The sequence below is a fragment of the Chenopodium album genome, chromosome 8 (genome assembly GCF_948465745.1).
Source record: "Chenopodium album chromosome 8, dcCheAlbu1.1, whole genome shotgun sequence".
NCBI classification, from domain to species: domain Eukaryota; kingdom Viridiplantae; phylum Streptophyta; class Magnoliopsida; order Caryophyllales; family Amaranthaceae; genus Chenopodium; species Chenopodium album.
In genome coordinates this window covers 34,927,322-34,943,761 of record NC_137841.1, presented here as the reverse complement: position 1 = coordinate 34,943,761, position 16,440 = coordinate 34,927,322, and the positions used below count along the sequence as shown (strand labels likewise).

Below are 16,440 nucleotides of genomic sequence, written 5' to 3'. Positions count from 1 at the left end.
TTTTATTGTTATTTTGATATAGAAATCATGCTTAGATTGTTATTTTGATTTCTAGTGTCATGTTAGGATGTTTTATTGCTTCCTAGTATCATGTTTAAGAAAAAGGTTATAATATCAAATATGCTTATTATGATCCCTGCGATGCTTCCTATTTTCTTTCCTAATAGCATGTTAGTATCATGTACGGGTTAAATCTTTGATTTTTTATTGTTTAGTGACATGCTAGGTTTTGTTATTAATCTTGTTAGTATCATGCCTAGGATCTTGCTATTATTATGCTTTAACATGATTATGATTTTTATTATTATTGTTGTTGTTGTTGTTGTTGTTGTAGTAGTAGTAGTAGTAGTAGTAGTAGTAGTAGTAGTAGTAGTAGTAGTAGTTGTTGTTGTTGTTGTTGTTGTTGTTGTTGTTGTTGTTGTTGTTGTTGTTGTTGTTGTTGTTGTTGTTGCTGTTGCTGTTGCTGTTGTTGTTGTTGTTGTTGTTGTTGTTAAGCATGTTTAAAGGGAATTGGTACTTGAAATCACGCTTAATAAGATAATTAATAATCTTGTTTAGGGTTAATTTGATTATAATTCAAGTGATCGCCAATAATAGATTTATTTGTGCAATAAATTCAACCCACATAGATAAACAAGTTTAGTGTAAACCTATTGATTGCATGTTAGTCAGAAAGCGCACATGAATACGATCAGAATAAAGTAGAGATCTATTATTAGGGCAGGTTCAATCTCTTTTAGGTTTGATTTGTACTTTCATCCCCGAAGTACCAGTCATGGTTCCAGACCTATTGAAGTTAACGATCTCCTGGATCGTTAAGGGGTGTAACCTTGACCCTGTGAACGGTTTACAAGTTCCTAAAACTTGTTGGCGACTCTTTTGCTCTAGCTTCTTTCCCTTTGGACGCCACCATGCTTTAGTGTATGATCACAATGGGGTTCAAGTTTGGGGTAATGCTTGAAATATTCCCTACAACTGTAAATAAAACTCTTTTTAGGAAATATTCAAAATATTACCGCCACCGTGATAATGGCTAAGGCTATTTTTCAAGGTCACACAGCGGAAATTAAAATAAAAACCAACTTTTAAAATAAAACTTGAGTTCACAACCTCCAAACAAAAGTGAAATTAAATAGTTCATAAGTTGGAATCAATCCAAACATGGTCCTTTTAAAACCAACTTAAAAATAAACATAACAATGTTAGTCCATAAACAATAATATAATAATTCTAAACATAAACTAGGAAAGTATAACAAATAACTCTCCACACTCGTCCCCATCATGCTCTTCATGCTTCAAATATCAGTCACTTCTTTATTTCAACCCTCTACTCACCATATAAATGGGTAGGCCCAACTAAAGGAAAACCAAACACAAACACAAAAATACGATTCAGGAAAAGCTGAGTACATATACACCACACTAACATAAATATCCTATCATCAATAACAGTAATTAAATCATGTTTTTGGATTACGCATCGAAAAGGTTTCCTTCTTTAAAATAACCCATTAAAAATGGAGATTCCATTTAGGGAGGTACCCCAATTGGCACCTACTATGTCACACTTGGTGACGGAATTCCAACGCATTAATAATAAAAGAAAGTACAACGTCCTGTACCCCTATAGAAGCTATGCTCAAATATAAAGTCATATAACTCCCCCCGTGTGTTCATCCTCATGATGTATATGTTCCAAGAGTTTTGGTGAGTATATGATAAGTGACTTTTATGTCACTTTTAGGGTATTTATTATGCTTATTTTTCGGTTTAGTTTCTAAATAATTTCCGTAGTTTTACGCTTTATTTCTCTCTTTTTTCTTATTTTCCTGATTTGATCTTTATTTTATGTATTTTAGTAGTATTTAATTGTTTTTAGTTTATTTTCATAATTTATTTATAATTCTTACTTTATAATGTTCTTAGTCTAGGTTCTTGTGAATATTTTTCTTCTCGCTTTTCTCCTTCTATTATTTTCTTTTAGTTTTCAAGTTTGTTTTCTTTATTTTATCTAATTTAATTTGATATTATTATTTCTTTTAGTATTAATATTTTATTTTACATAAATTTTAATTTTATTTTTTATTTTGTTCCCGATTCTCCTTCGTGTTTGTTTTTGGTTGTAGGTGTGCTCCGGTCGATAATCAAGTTTCAAGTTTGGTTCAAGTTCGAAATCTCGAATTGAGTCAAACATCATTTACGAGTTGCTGCCTCTCACCCCTTTGCGCCGCCTCTAACCTGCACCATACCTTTGCACACCCACAACACACTTCCCCGGCTCCCTCACTTGCTATCACCAACCTCCATCTTAACCTCACAAACACAACCACCATAATCCCCCGTGTTGGAATAAAGAAAGAGAATTCAAGATGTTACTTCCCATTCTAAATTTCAAGTGAACAATTCTCACATAACACCTCATTTAAGTAGAAGTTTAAGGTGATAAATCACCAACGGTATACTCTTGTGTAACTCTTATAACCGTCCCCTTTATGAGAATGTTAAAGGTGATTAATTACCACCATCAATTTGATTATTCATCTCCCTTGACGTTTGATGGAATTCTTCTTCTATGTTTTTCTATAAATAGAAAAAGTCTTTATTATGTTACATACACTTAAAAAATACATATCAAACACAAGCTAAACACATACTCTATATTTGACATACGTTATTTGGCTCCAACCTTCCACCCAAAAGTGCCTTTGAGTGGAAGTGATGTATTAACCTTAGGTAACGTGCCAACGAATACAATTGAGCATCTTGGTTGAGTCGGAATTTCGTTTTCAAGTCAGTGAATTTGCTTCACGACACACCGTATTCACTCCTTTTTTGTGAGATCAATTTTTCGATATTGCTAAATATTTTTAGGAAATTTGGATTTTTACCACCTTCAAATAACGACTTTGTCGAATTTACCACCTCTAAAAAAACATTTACTTTACCAGCTCATAAAAAAAATTAAACATCAGTTTTACCACCAATCACCTCCAACTAACGGATTCCGTCCAAAAATCCATTAGTAGGGCCTACCCTGCACACGTGTCGCCATATTATTGGGTAAGTTTTAAAAAAAATTTAAAAAAAAAATAAATTTAAAAATCCCCATCAAGCAACCGGTGGTTGCTACCACCGTCGGGACCCCCACCACCGGACCGGCTACGACCAGCCCCCACCACCTAACCGCTACACCGTCGAAACCCCAGCCACCGCACCAATTTTGACCTTAAAACCCTAGCCACCACCTAACAGCTACGACCAACCCCACCACCTAACCGCTACCACCGCACCGCACACCACAGCTGCGCCGATTATTTCGACCCCCTTTCCACCAATTTCCAACCTCAAAACCCTAGCCACCACCTAATAGCTACGACTAACCCCACCACTTAACCGCTACCACCGCACCGCACACCACAACCGCACCGATTTCTACCTCTTTCCACCAATTTCCGACCTCAAAACCCTAGCCACCACCTAATAGCTATGACCAACCCCACCACCATCCAAACCCAGACCAGAAACCACCGCCACCCAGACGCAAAACCACCGCGACCCGATACCACCACCACCCAGACGCGAAACCACCGCAACCCACCCCAGCCAACCTAACCCCAAAACCAACCTAACCCCAGACTGGAAACCACGCCACCTAGACGCGAAACCATCGCGACCCGAAACCACCACCACCTAGACGCGAAACCCACACGAAATTCCGACCAACCGAGGTAGTTGATGTTGTTGCTAGTTGGTTGACATGGAAGATCGGGGAAGATGAAGAAGAAACGTCAAAAATGTGGGCCATACTAACGGATTCATGGATGGAATCCGGTAGTTGGTGGTAAAATCGAAGTTTTGGAAATTTTTGTGGTGGTAAAGTAAATCTTTTTTTTTTGGAGGTGGTAAATTCAATTAAGTGGTTATTTGAAGGTGGTAAAAATCAAAATTTCCATATTTTTATACTATTTGTAATAGACTACTCCTTTATTTGCAACACCTTGCTCCCACCTCCAACCACCTACGAGCAGCAAACCACCACCATTTCAACCTCATCCACCCAAAACCAACAAAACAACCCGCAATTCCCTTATTTCAATAAGTCATCTCGCAGACCCTCGTAGCAGCCACGCAACTCCTCATCGAAAGCAAAACACCACACACTCACAACTCCAATTAACCACCTCAAACGCCACCATACTCACAGCGTGGTAAACACCAAATAGCAGCTCGCATCTAAGCTCCATTTCGCCACAAATTCGACCCCCCTGAACCACCAGTCTAACTCCCACAAAGCCCAAATAGAGCAGCCCCAAATTCCACCAGTAAACCTCCACCAAAGCAGCATCTGCAGCAACCCAGGCCGCCGCGAGCGCGGTTGCTACTGCCTCAGGCGCGACCCTGCGTCCTTCCTCCTCTTGTAAAATTTCGGTAGATGCCGAGGAGATGCCCAGCTGCGGCCGCTCCGTTTTGTACGGAATTAATGAGCTTCAACGGTTGAGAATAATTCAATTAATCTAACCGCCATGGTATATTTATGCTTTGATGAGGATTTTGTTGTTTGAAGTTGATGAACGGATGATGGTGAATGACGAAGATCAAAGAGCAAAGCAGCCACTTGATTCGAAATGAAGAAGGTGGAATGCGTGGGTGGAGGGGGGGGGTCTGATTATACTTTTGGGGGGATTTTATCTTGCTTTCTATCTCTTTTTATTTTACTAGAATGTACCCGTGCTACTGCACGAGATATATGTAATTTTAGAAAAAAAATAGTATAAGTAAAAGGTATAGTTTTTTTTTTCCTTGGTAAAGGAAGTTATAGATAAGTGTTTTTTTTTTCATTTTTCATTTTTTTTTTGTTTTTTGACAAGTGTTAATTTGGAGTTGTAGCATGCAATTATTTGGAAGTTATTTTATTAAACACACGCACAAAAAAAAAAAAAAAAAAAAAAGAGGAGTGTATGAGAATTGAGAGTTGGGGGTTTGGAGTGATATGGTTAAGTGCTGCAAAAATGACTCAACAATTATATACTACCTTCGTTTCATTTTAGTTGCAACTTTGGGGGTGATTGCGGAGGCCGAGGCAAAACTTTTAAGTGGTTGATTAGAAAAAGTAAGGGTAAGTAAATAGGGGAGTAATATGGAGGGAATAAATGTGGTCCCTTTTTTTGACTTTTTTGGACCACTTGTACTTTTTGATTTTTAGTGGGAATTTCCCACCCAAAGTTTCTGACAGCATACAAATAGGTGGGAAATTTGTTTCCCACTTAGTTTCCCTCCCACTTCACCCCAAATTCAAATTTTTTCCAAGTTCCCCCAAAATTCGAATTTATCATTCACATTCAAACAAAATGCCCCATATAAAAGGAGGGCATCCTTTCCAGAACCCCATTTCAAAAGAGCAGTTTTAGGAGAATTGGGGAGGGGTTGGGGGGGGGGGGGAGGATAGTTTAGTTAGGTTACATCAGAAATTAAGTTTTGTTAATTCAAAATACAGACAACCCTATCAAATTACATCAATCTAAATCAAGATTAGCATTTTCCTAATTCCTAAAGTTGTGTTAGTAGATGCAACTTCTTTAATTACAGGAATAGGCTCCGTTGAAGACCGAAAAAAAAAACCAGCCGCCACTTCATCACCAAAAAGCTACTCTAAAAAAACAAAAATTGAGGGACTCATGGCAGAGTTCATAGATGAACTTATGGATGAGTACATTCAGCATCAGCAAGCATTGGACGATGAATTATTCATAGAAGATGAACAAATTCATGAAGAATATCCATGGTGGTACGATTCACATGATGATCAAGAGCAAGAACATAAAGCCAATGATGATGAATATGATGCAGATGATGATGCAAACAATGAAAAAGCACAACAGCATGTCAGAGCAATTAGAGAAATGAATGTAGAAGAGAAAAGAGCACTTGTTTATGAGATTATGTTGCACATGGAGGGGGATTCACTACCAAGAGGTTTATTAGCCAATTTGGCTTGAAAACATTCAGTGCACAAATCAACAACAACAAGGTGGTTCAAGGTAATCAACAATCTCTAGTTGAAGCAATTGTAGTTGATGTTAATACCAAAAAATTGGACAGGACAGGACCCAAACCAAAAGTGTACATAAATGAATTTCTAACTTCAGTACCATTGTACAAGAGAGGGACAGAGAGAGGTTATGATGCAGCACTTAAAATACCTAAAACAACACTGCACAGAATCAGACAACAAGGCAGGCTTAGAACACACACCAGCACAAATCATCCAGCTCTTACAGAGAAGCACAAGGTGTCAAGACTGAAATGATTTCTAAGTCACATAGATCACATTCCAGCACAAGGGGACCCAAAATTCAGAGACATGCAGCAATGGATACATCTGGATGAGAAATGGTTCTTCATAAATCCAGAGACAAGAACATTTTATTGGCTGCCTATTGAGGAAGATCCATACTAGGCCCAACAATCAAGGAGATTCAAGATAAAAGCAATGTTCATGCGAATAATTGGGAAGCCCTTGTTTGATGAACAAAACAACATGCTACATGATGGAAAATATGGTCTATTTCCTTTTGTCAAGTATGAAATGGCCAAAAACGAAAAGCAAAAACAGAGATGCAGGGACTCTGGAGACAAAGGTACTTCAAAATGTCATAAAAGAATGCATTAGGAACATGCTACTAACACATGTTATTCCAATATCTATGAGAAGTGACCAGAACAGCTACCAAAGGACATCATCATTCAATGGGATAATGAAAGACCTCATCAAGTTCCAAAGGATGAAGAATTTCAAGAAGCTTGTCATGCACATGGATTCAACATTCAATTCATTTTCCAACCAGCTCAGTCACTAGAAACAAATGTTTTAGATTTAGGTTTGTTTAGTGTCATTCAGTCACTACAATACCAATCATTCCCAAGGAATCTAGATGAGCTCATACAGGAAGTTGCTAGAGCTTTTGAAGAGTTTGATCTAGTTTTGAACAAGTACACATGGAGCACACTACAATCATGCTTGATTAAGATACTAGAGAAGCAAGGTGGGAACAACTTCTCTCCCCCTCACATGAAGAAGAGAAGTTTGGACAGTCAAGGTCTACTACCACATTTACTAGAAGTTAATAGGAATCTGATTGGTCAAGTTGTTCAATATTTGGACTTAGTCACATTAATAAGTGATAATCAAGGACACATGGAAGTGGATGTAGACTGAAGCACATGAGAAGAAGAATGCAAATGGAAGAGGGACTCAGCACATGACTGCCACACATAACCTTTTAATATTCTAACAACTTTTTGAGTGAGTTTATGTCCAGGTTATGTGTCCTTTTGGTAAATAGAAGAACCACATTTATTAAGCAATCATGTATTTATTATAGTTTTAATATTTTGTTTAGTGAAACATGTAATTAACCAACTCTTTGAAATGTTTTGTAACTAATATTTCCATCAGAATAGGTGTATTCAGTCAAAGCTTTAGTGAGTGTTGGTACCTTAACAAAACCTCATAGAGAGGTTTCAGGAGCATCCACACCACCCAAGTAGTTATCAGGTGAGTCCCATCATCATTTGGAAATTAAATATGGTATGCATTTATAGTTAGGGGGACTCAATGCATGTAAGGGACTCAAATGCTTAGGAAGGCCAACTAGTAAATGCTAACATGATCAACTAGGGGACTCAGAAGGGATGTGGTCAGCATTAAACAAGTTACATGGTCCAACAAACATAATTACAACCAATAGCAACCCTAGTTCAAATACTGCTACATCAAATAGAGCACAACCAACACAACACAGAGCATAACCATAGCAGCACATAAGCCACAAGCCACCTGTGTAACACAACACAGAGCACAACCCTAGCAGCACACAAGATAGAGCAGAACCAACACAATCCACTAGCAAAACAGATAAAGCACAACCAACAGAAGCAATCAGAACATCAGACAGAGCACAACCAACACAAGCCACCAGCACATCAGAAATAGCAAATACCCAACACAATACAACAACAATTTTGAGATTTACCAGAACACACAAAAAATAAATAAACATAACAGAGCAAACATAAAACAGAGGACAAGAAAAATAAACTAGGGTTTATAGAGTATACGCTGCGTAATCAGTTAGGAGGAGGGTACAACTGAGGGTAGTAGATCTGCATGTACGCCTTAATCACCTCTTCCCTCGACATCCCTCCTGGTGGATAAGATCTGATCCTCTAAGCTCCGGTAAAAGGGCCTTCACCGTCGTCATGGGACTTAGGTTAGCCACCTCAAAAACCTCAAGATCTACTGGGTTTGACTCACCAGTAGCAGATCTAGCAGCGGAGACTGATGTGTCTATTTTATATAGTATTTCACCCCCGTCCCTTGGTCATAATTGGTAGTGTTTTTGGCTCTTTAGAGCCACTTTTATTACTAATTGGTGTTTTCTAGTGTTTTCGTAGAATTGGTTGACTTTTGTAAGGAATTAAACTTTTGGAGTATTTTCTCGAGATATTTTGGAGCAATCACGAGCATTGGAGAAGCACGACCAGATTTTATAGCCCAGGGCCGGTTAGAGCCATCGAACCGGTGATTAAGGGCTTGATATAGGTGATACCGGGGCATTTGGACCGAGTATTAAAGACCGGAAGAGGAAACCCAGATTGGCCCGAAGAATTGGGGCCCAATCGTAGTCCAAATAGTGGCCCAAGTGAGCCACCCGGCCAAAGAAGCTGGCGCCCGGAGGCGCGCCTGGCCGGGCGGGAGAAGCTAAGGTTGGTGCCCGGTGACGCACCCAGCCGGGCGCGAGATTAGTATTGAGGAAGCAAAAAGGAGCGCCCGATCGGGCGCGTGTATTTATTAGGAGACGATTAGCGTCGTTTTAGTTTGTTTTAGTTTAGGAGTTGTACGGAGTATAAATGCTCCTCCGTAATACGATTTTAGTCTCTTCTCTCTCTCTCTCTCTCTCTTTTTCTTTCTTTACTTTCTTAATTGTTTTCTTAGATTTATTTCTCTTAAACCTTTGTTCTTAATCTACTCTTAATTCCAGATTTATTTTGGTAACGATTTCTCTTCTCTTAATCTTAGTAGTTTATTTTATTCCTTTAATCATGTCTTGTTTTATTGCTTTGAATAGTTTAGTTTCTATTATGTGTGAGTAGTTTTCTTTCTTGGGTTTACGGGGATCCATAAATAATATGAAGGGGTAATTTATTGTTGTTAATTATCAATGCTAGATTAGTTTCCTATTGATTGGTTTAATGCTCTGTGAATAGATTTGCGCTGATCTTTTATGCATGAGTTTAACAATATTGATTCGAGATTCGACAGATGAGAACTGATGTTTAGGTCTAGTTTCAATAGGCAGGTTAATTTATAAATGGTTAGGTCGAGATTCGAAAGATGAAATTTAATACTGGTAAATTAATTGTGTGATTATAATACGTAGCGAAAGCCCTTTATAATCTGATTAATATATGCATTGATGAATGATTATTATATTCTACCCTGGAATATTACTTATTGGTGAACCTATGCCTTAGATCATTTTATATATTATTTTCTCCTTACTCCTGATTATTGTAGTTTAGTTCATTATTCAATTATAAATATTGGTTACTTCATAATCTAGATTATATTAGTTAATTAGGAATAGAAAGATCCGTTTCTCTGTGGATTCGACCCTACTTCCCTATCTACATTAGTTAGAGGATTTAGGAATTACTTTTGATTTGGGGATACGACTTTACCTTTGACAAAATTTGGCGCCGTTGCCGGGGACACGGTTTTATTTTTAGTTATGATTTTTTTTATAGTCTAGGTTATTTCTTTTTGTCTAAGAGAACATTAGTTCTCTGAGGCAAATCTCATATTTGCTTCTAGTTTTTTGTTTATGCCCAGGTGTTCCAGATCAGGGTACATCCCATTCGATCCTGAGATCGAACGTTCCTTCCATAGACAGAAAAATTTCTACAAGCAAATCCTGGTGGATTCTGGTGATAATAATAATAATCACCGCGATCCTCCGACTGGTTCCAGCAATTTAGAGGTATCATCAGACGCAGAATCAGAGATGGCGGTTCCAAAGAAGCTTAGTGATTACTCACAACCAAAGCTTACAGATTTTCCACATCTCACCCCTACTCCGGCTCTTGATGGGGTTCAATTCGAAATTAAACCTCAATTTATAACGATGATAGAGAGGAAGCAATTTAGTGGAGCCGAGGGTGAAGACCCAAATCTTCACATTGCCGACTATTGTCAATATTGCAACACCATCAGGCAAGCCGGGGTTACTGAAGACCAAATCAAGGAGATTCTCTTTCCCTTCTCTTTAACTGAAAAAGCTAAATTGTGGTTTAATGGCTTAAATAGAACTGCACTTGGTATAACTGACTGGGAAACTCTTGTTTTGAATTTCTATAACAAGTATTATACTGCAGAGAGAACAACCGTACTACGGAGTGCGATTCAGAACTTTGCCCAAGAAGCCGATGAATCTTTATATGAGGCTTGGAAGAGGTTCAAGGATTTACAAAGAGACTGCCCCCACCATAATTTAGCACAATGGCAGTTAATCCAAGCCTTTTATAATGGCCTTGGAAATTCTTCTCGAATAATTTTAGATTCTACAGCTAGTGGGAGGTTTATGAATCTTGATGTTGAAGATGCAGGACAGGTTATTGAAGACATGGCGATACACAATTCCCAATATGGGAATCCTAGAGGATTCGCTAACAAAGGGAAGCATAGTGTTGACTCTGTATCCTTTTTGCAAGCTCAGCTGACCTCTATTTGCCAAAAATTAGATAATCTGAGCACTGCTAATGTAGCTAATGTTTCTGCGATTAATAATAATTTTAATGAGGCTTTCTGTGAAAATTGTGGTATTTTAGGTCATTGGGAACAATACTGCAGGAGTTCCGTGGAGCAAGTTAATGCCTTTTAAGCCTATAGGAAGAATAACCCATACTCCAACACCTACAATCCATGGTATCAGAATCATCCGTACCTTTCCTACCGGAGTACTAATGTTCAAAATCCACCACCACAAGAACCACAGGCGCCACAACAACAGCAGCAGAAAATATTATCATCCCAATGGTGGCCGAAGAACCAACCACAACAAACCTCCTCACCTTCTGACCCTTCTCCGCTGGAAATTAGAGCAATGTTGGTTAATATGCAAAAGCACATGGAGAGTAGAGATGCGACAATTGATCAAATTCTAGCACATAATAAAATTGTAGATAATCAAATTGCGCAACTTTCCGCTACTCTACAAGCCCGCCAACAGGGAGCTCTGCCGGCACAGCCGACCAGGCCTACAGATCAAGCATTTGCAATTACTCTAAGGAGTGGTTCAAACTATGAAAGGCCCCCTATGCCCAGATTTGATGAGCCTGTTTTATTAAATAATGCTAATCTTGATTCCGTTAAACCAAACAATGTAGTTGATAGCCCTGCAAGGCTAAAGGATAATACTAACATATCTAATTATACATTGCAGGGTATGACTCCAGAGAAGGTGGCTACCCCAGACAAGAGCAGCAATGCTCAAAAGCCAATTATCAAACTTCCATTCCTCAATCGTCAATTGAAGACAAAGTTGGATAAGCAGTTTGGTAAGTTCCTGGAGATGGTAAAAGATTTGAAGGTAACAGTTCCCTTCACTGAATTAATCACACAAATTCCCTCATATGCAAAATTTATGAAAGAAATATTGACAAGGAAAATGTCTAATAGTGAGCTAGAGATAGTAGCTTTCACTGCAGAGTGTAGTGCCGTACTTCAAAATAAGTCTCCACCTAAATTAAAAGATCCGGGTAGTTTTTCTATCCCTTGTCATATAGGAAATCTAATGATTGATAATGCATTGTGTGATTTAGGTGCTAGCGTTAGTGTCATGCCATTATCTGTGTGTTCCAAGTTGAATATGGGTAAATTAAAATCTACTAATATTACTCTACAAATGGCCGATCATTCTTTCAAATACCCCTTAGGTGTTTTAGAGGATGTCTCCGTTAGAGTAGGTAAATTTTATATACCTGTTGATTTTGTTGTTCTTGATATGGCTGAGGATATGCAAACCCCAATTATTTTGGGTAGACCATTCCTTAACACTGCAGGAGCAATCATAGATGTGAGAAGTGGTAAGTTAACACTATCGGTAGAGGATGGTAAAGTTATTTTTAATCTTAATAATACCCCTAAAAGCTCCATGACTGAGGAAAAATGTTTTAGTGTTAATGTAGTTGAGAATTATTCTAACAAGCCCCAAGCTCTTGAAAAAGATCCCTTGGAGGCGGTATCTTGTGTTGCATCCCTTTCAGATGAGATAGACAAATGGCAGAAGGAAGTCGATGCAATAGAAATAGCACTCTACAATGTTGGTCTTGGTTTTGAGGACGACAAGGTGGAACCGATCAAGCAAGTTGTGCGTTTTGAGCCTGCGGTTAGTGTTCCGCCAAATCGAGTTGCAAGTGTTGAATGTAATGAAAATTTGAAGCAATCCTCGATCAAAGAAGGATCTTTAGTGCGTAGCATTGAAGGTCCCCCAGTCCAAGTCAAGGAGGATCCACCAGATAAGGTGATTTGGCGTCCCAAAGGGTATGTTAGAAAACCGCATCGCAGCCTAAACACCGCTAGACAGGGTGAGAAACCGCTCGATCAAGCGTTAGGCCAAGGGTCCTAGTTGTTATACTTGTTAAGAAGGTCGTGCGGGACCTAGATAAACCAGCGTTGTGCGAGAGGCAACCCGTATTTTTAATGCTTTTTAGACTAGTTTTTCTTTCCTTTTTCTTATGAGAGGAGAGATGAGGGAATTTAACGAGTTTTATGAGTGTTCGTACAGGTTTGAAGGAAAAGAGTTAGCCAAATTTTAGAGAAAAGAAGAAAATAAAAATTCGACAATTTAGTCTCGGGCCCAACCAGGCGAAGCTAGCCCGATCGGGCGCGAGAGCAAGTCTTCAAAATCAAGTAATTTCGCGCGACTGGGCGCGAAACTCGTCGTATACGGACTAAATTGTCCGCCCGATCGGGCGAATCTCGCCCGACCGGGCGCGAGAAGAGGCGAAAATTATCTCATTAGATCGCCCGACCGGGCGAATTCCGCGGGACCGGGCGCGAGTGTTGAGGAAAATCGAGTATCAGATCACCCGACCGGGTGCGAGAACCTCTGAAAATATAAATTCCAGATCGCTCGACCGGGCGATCCACCGCCCGACCGGGCGCGAGTGGGTTCCGCGTCCTCTTCTTCTTTCTTTTATTCTTTTTTCCTTCATTTCTTTTTTCCTCCATTCCTTTCTCTCTCTAAAACTCAAATTCTCTCTACCTTCTCTCTAAGATTTCTCCTTCATTCCTTAACCAAATTCAAAACTTTTTACATATTTGTGATCCTCTCTTCATCCTCTACATTTCCATATAAAAATTTTCATATTTTATACAAATAAATTTTCAAACCCATTTTCTACCATGGCTTCAAAGAAGGCTAGGTCCATTTTCGGTAGGAGCTCCAGTTCGAGGGAGGAATACGACCCAGATTTGCAACTTTCGTATTGGCCGACGATCTGTATTGCTAGCCGAGAGCAAAAGGAGCGGCTGGAACACTTAATCGGTCGTGAGGTAATTCCTTCGCGGTGGTTACACCGCCCTACCTTGGAATCATTTGGTTTGTATGATTTTGTAAAACGATTTTTAAATGACATTGGCATGAGAAAATTTGTTGATATGCACTATCCTACATTCCGAGAACTTACTTGTGAATTCTTGTCTTCTTTACATGTTGTTAGTAGTAGAAATGGGCCAAATTTATTTTTTAGGTTGAACAATAGAAATATCAGTTTAACTTTTATAGAATTTTGTAAATTATTTGAATTAAATTCTGAACTATCTCACCAATGGCATGCGGACTATAAAATGGGTGACATATATTATGCTTTGACTAGTTTTCCCACTCTTTACTCCTGAGCCCCAACATGCTAGTACCAAACCTATTCACCACCTTGTCCCAAAAATCTGGCAAAGATTTGCGGGTTTGTGTTTTTTAGGTAGGAACGAGCCCCATAATGCCCAATCTAACGAACTAGCTATCATAGGACACTATGTGTATGGGTTCGGGAAATTGAACATAGGTAGGTTTATTGTTCACCATTTGAGTAGGCATGCCACGGCCAGCACCACATCAAAACCCCCATCCGTTTAGGAGTCCTTATCACTCGGATAGCAGTGAAAAAGGTCGGTTTTGTAGTGGATGGACCCCACCAGCTGACCAACTGTGGACCAGATACCTATATGACTGCTAGGTATTTTGAGGAGTTGGGGTGGGTTCGACCGGATAGCAAGCAGACACCCTTTTGGTGTATTAGGACTAGGAGCGAGCAACCTTTGCCCATCTTTCCCCTACCTAGTCCTGACTTGACCGCCTTTCCCCCAGGGCAACCATCTTACACTTATGATGTTTTAGTTGCCAACGCTAGGGGGGAAGCACCACCACCACCAGTTCCACCACCCCAACCTCATCCCGAGGTGGCATTCTCTCCACCTCGCATGTCTCACTCCATCCCTCTTGTTGACTCTGACCCAGTTTGGGACCTTCAGAGTATAGGTCAGGCCTTAGGACGTTTAGAGCATTCCCATACTGACCTTAGGAGGATGGTAGGCTCTATAGACCAGAGGTTAGGGTATCTAGAGAGGAACCAGGGTAGAGCTCTCTACCCTATGTATGATGATTATGCTCGTCGAGGCAACATTCCCGACGACGCTATTCACCCTGACTGGTTTCAGCCTCCACCCCAGGGATACGATAGGGATCCCACTGCCCATGGTATCTACCACTGACTATTCTTCCTTCTATGGGTACGGCCAGGACATTCCTTTCGGGGGACCGGCGGGGGGGGGGGGGGGGGGAGGGGAGTTTTCATGCTGATTATTTTGATGGTAGCTCTTCTGGTGCAGGTGGCAGTGGAGGTGCGGACTTCGGATCGATGGATGAGGATGATCAGGACTAGCTATGCTGGGCTAGTTCCCGAGCCAATGAGGACATTGTCTGATTCTGGCTTGGGGGAGATTTTGGTTTGGTATCTTTCTTTTTCCTCTTTTCTTTTATTTTTTGTGTGTTTTCTTAGGTTACATTTCTTGCTTTCTAAATTAGTTTTATTGCTTTCTTATACATGAAAAATACAAAAAAAAATTGAAAAATAAAAAAATCCAAAAATATTTTCCAATGAATTGTAAATTATGCTTCCCTATGCCCCTTACTTGAGAAAATTGTTTTGATTCTTGGTATTTGATGATAAGAATTGTGGATTAGGTGATCATGAATTTGATGTTTGATTGCCTTGAAACCTTAACATGCGTCAATTTTGTCCAACTACTTGTGAATATAGTGCTTAACTAGTTGATTTGGTTAGGAATGTGTGATAGTTCCATAGATCCTGGTATGTCAATGAATTTGAGTATTGGTTTGCAACTATAAGTAATGTTTATATGATTCATTATTATGCACATTGAGGAGGACGAAGGCATTTGTTCTTTTAGGTCGCCTCCAGATATTGTAGATATATTTGTTCCCTTCTTGCTACCCATGTTGTTGCCTTGACTTTTTGTTGTTTTATTAGCCATATTACAATCCTATTTTGCCCCATTGGTTACTAGTCCCAAGCTTGGCTTGGGGGAGCTATTAGTGAGTGAGGTGAGGTGAGGGAGTTTGAAGTGTGCTTATTATTTGCATAGCTTGGGTGGGCTTTTGAGAAGTTGTTTTGTTGTTGATCATGTTTATTTTTAATGAGTTTGAGAGTTATATTTTCTTGAAAAAATAAAGCATGATGTTATAAAAAAAAAGAGAAGTTCAAGAAAAAAAAAATGTAAAAAAAAATAATAAGTGAACTTCAAAAGAAAAGAAAAGTGTTCAATGTTCAAATGTTCTAGTTGGAGGTTGATCAAAAGAAAAATAATAAAGCTTCAATGAAAGATTCAAGTTTGGAAATAAAGTTTGTTTATTCACTCCACTTCTTCATTATTATATCTTATGAGTGATATGTAAGAGTTGGGATTGTTTATTATGATTGGAGTATATTTGGTTGATGTTAGAGTTGGTTATGTAGGAGATGTTGATCATTATTTATTTTGATCGTGGGTTTTGATAGGATTTGCTTCTCTCACTTGTTCCCAAATGATTCCTACCCTTTACCCTAGCCTTACATTACAAGCTTTAAAGACCTTCCGACCTTTGTGCATAGAATTGTATGAATCTGAAAGTGTTGTTTATCAATGCAAGTTATGATTTGACATATTTTGATCGACTAGTAGGATTGAGCGTTCATTGTTTTATACACACGAGAGTGTGAGTTGGGAGGGCATTGTTCACATAAGGGGTGGGATGGAGAGCGATCGAGTACATCTTTTACTCGCCACAAAAATGAGAGTTGAGTGCGTGAGCACTAGTCT

At 39.1% G+C, this 16,440-nt stretch overlaps 1 non-coding gene across 1 annotated transcript; it reads right to left on the bottom strand.

Moving 5' to 3' along the window:
- Positions 1-10,447: 10,447 nt before the first annotated feature.
- LOC145557004 (small nucleolar RNA R71) lies at positions 10,448-10,554 on the bottom strand. Its single transcript, XR_014092087.1, has one exon. It is a non-coding gene; the product is annotated as a small nucleolar RNA R71 (small nucleolar RNA).
- Positions 10,555-16,440: the final 5,886 nt, after the last annotated feature.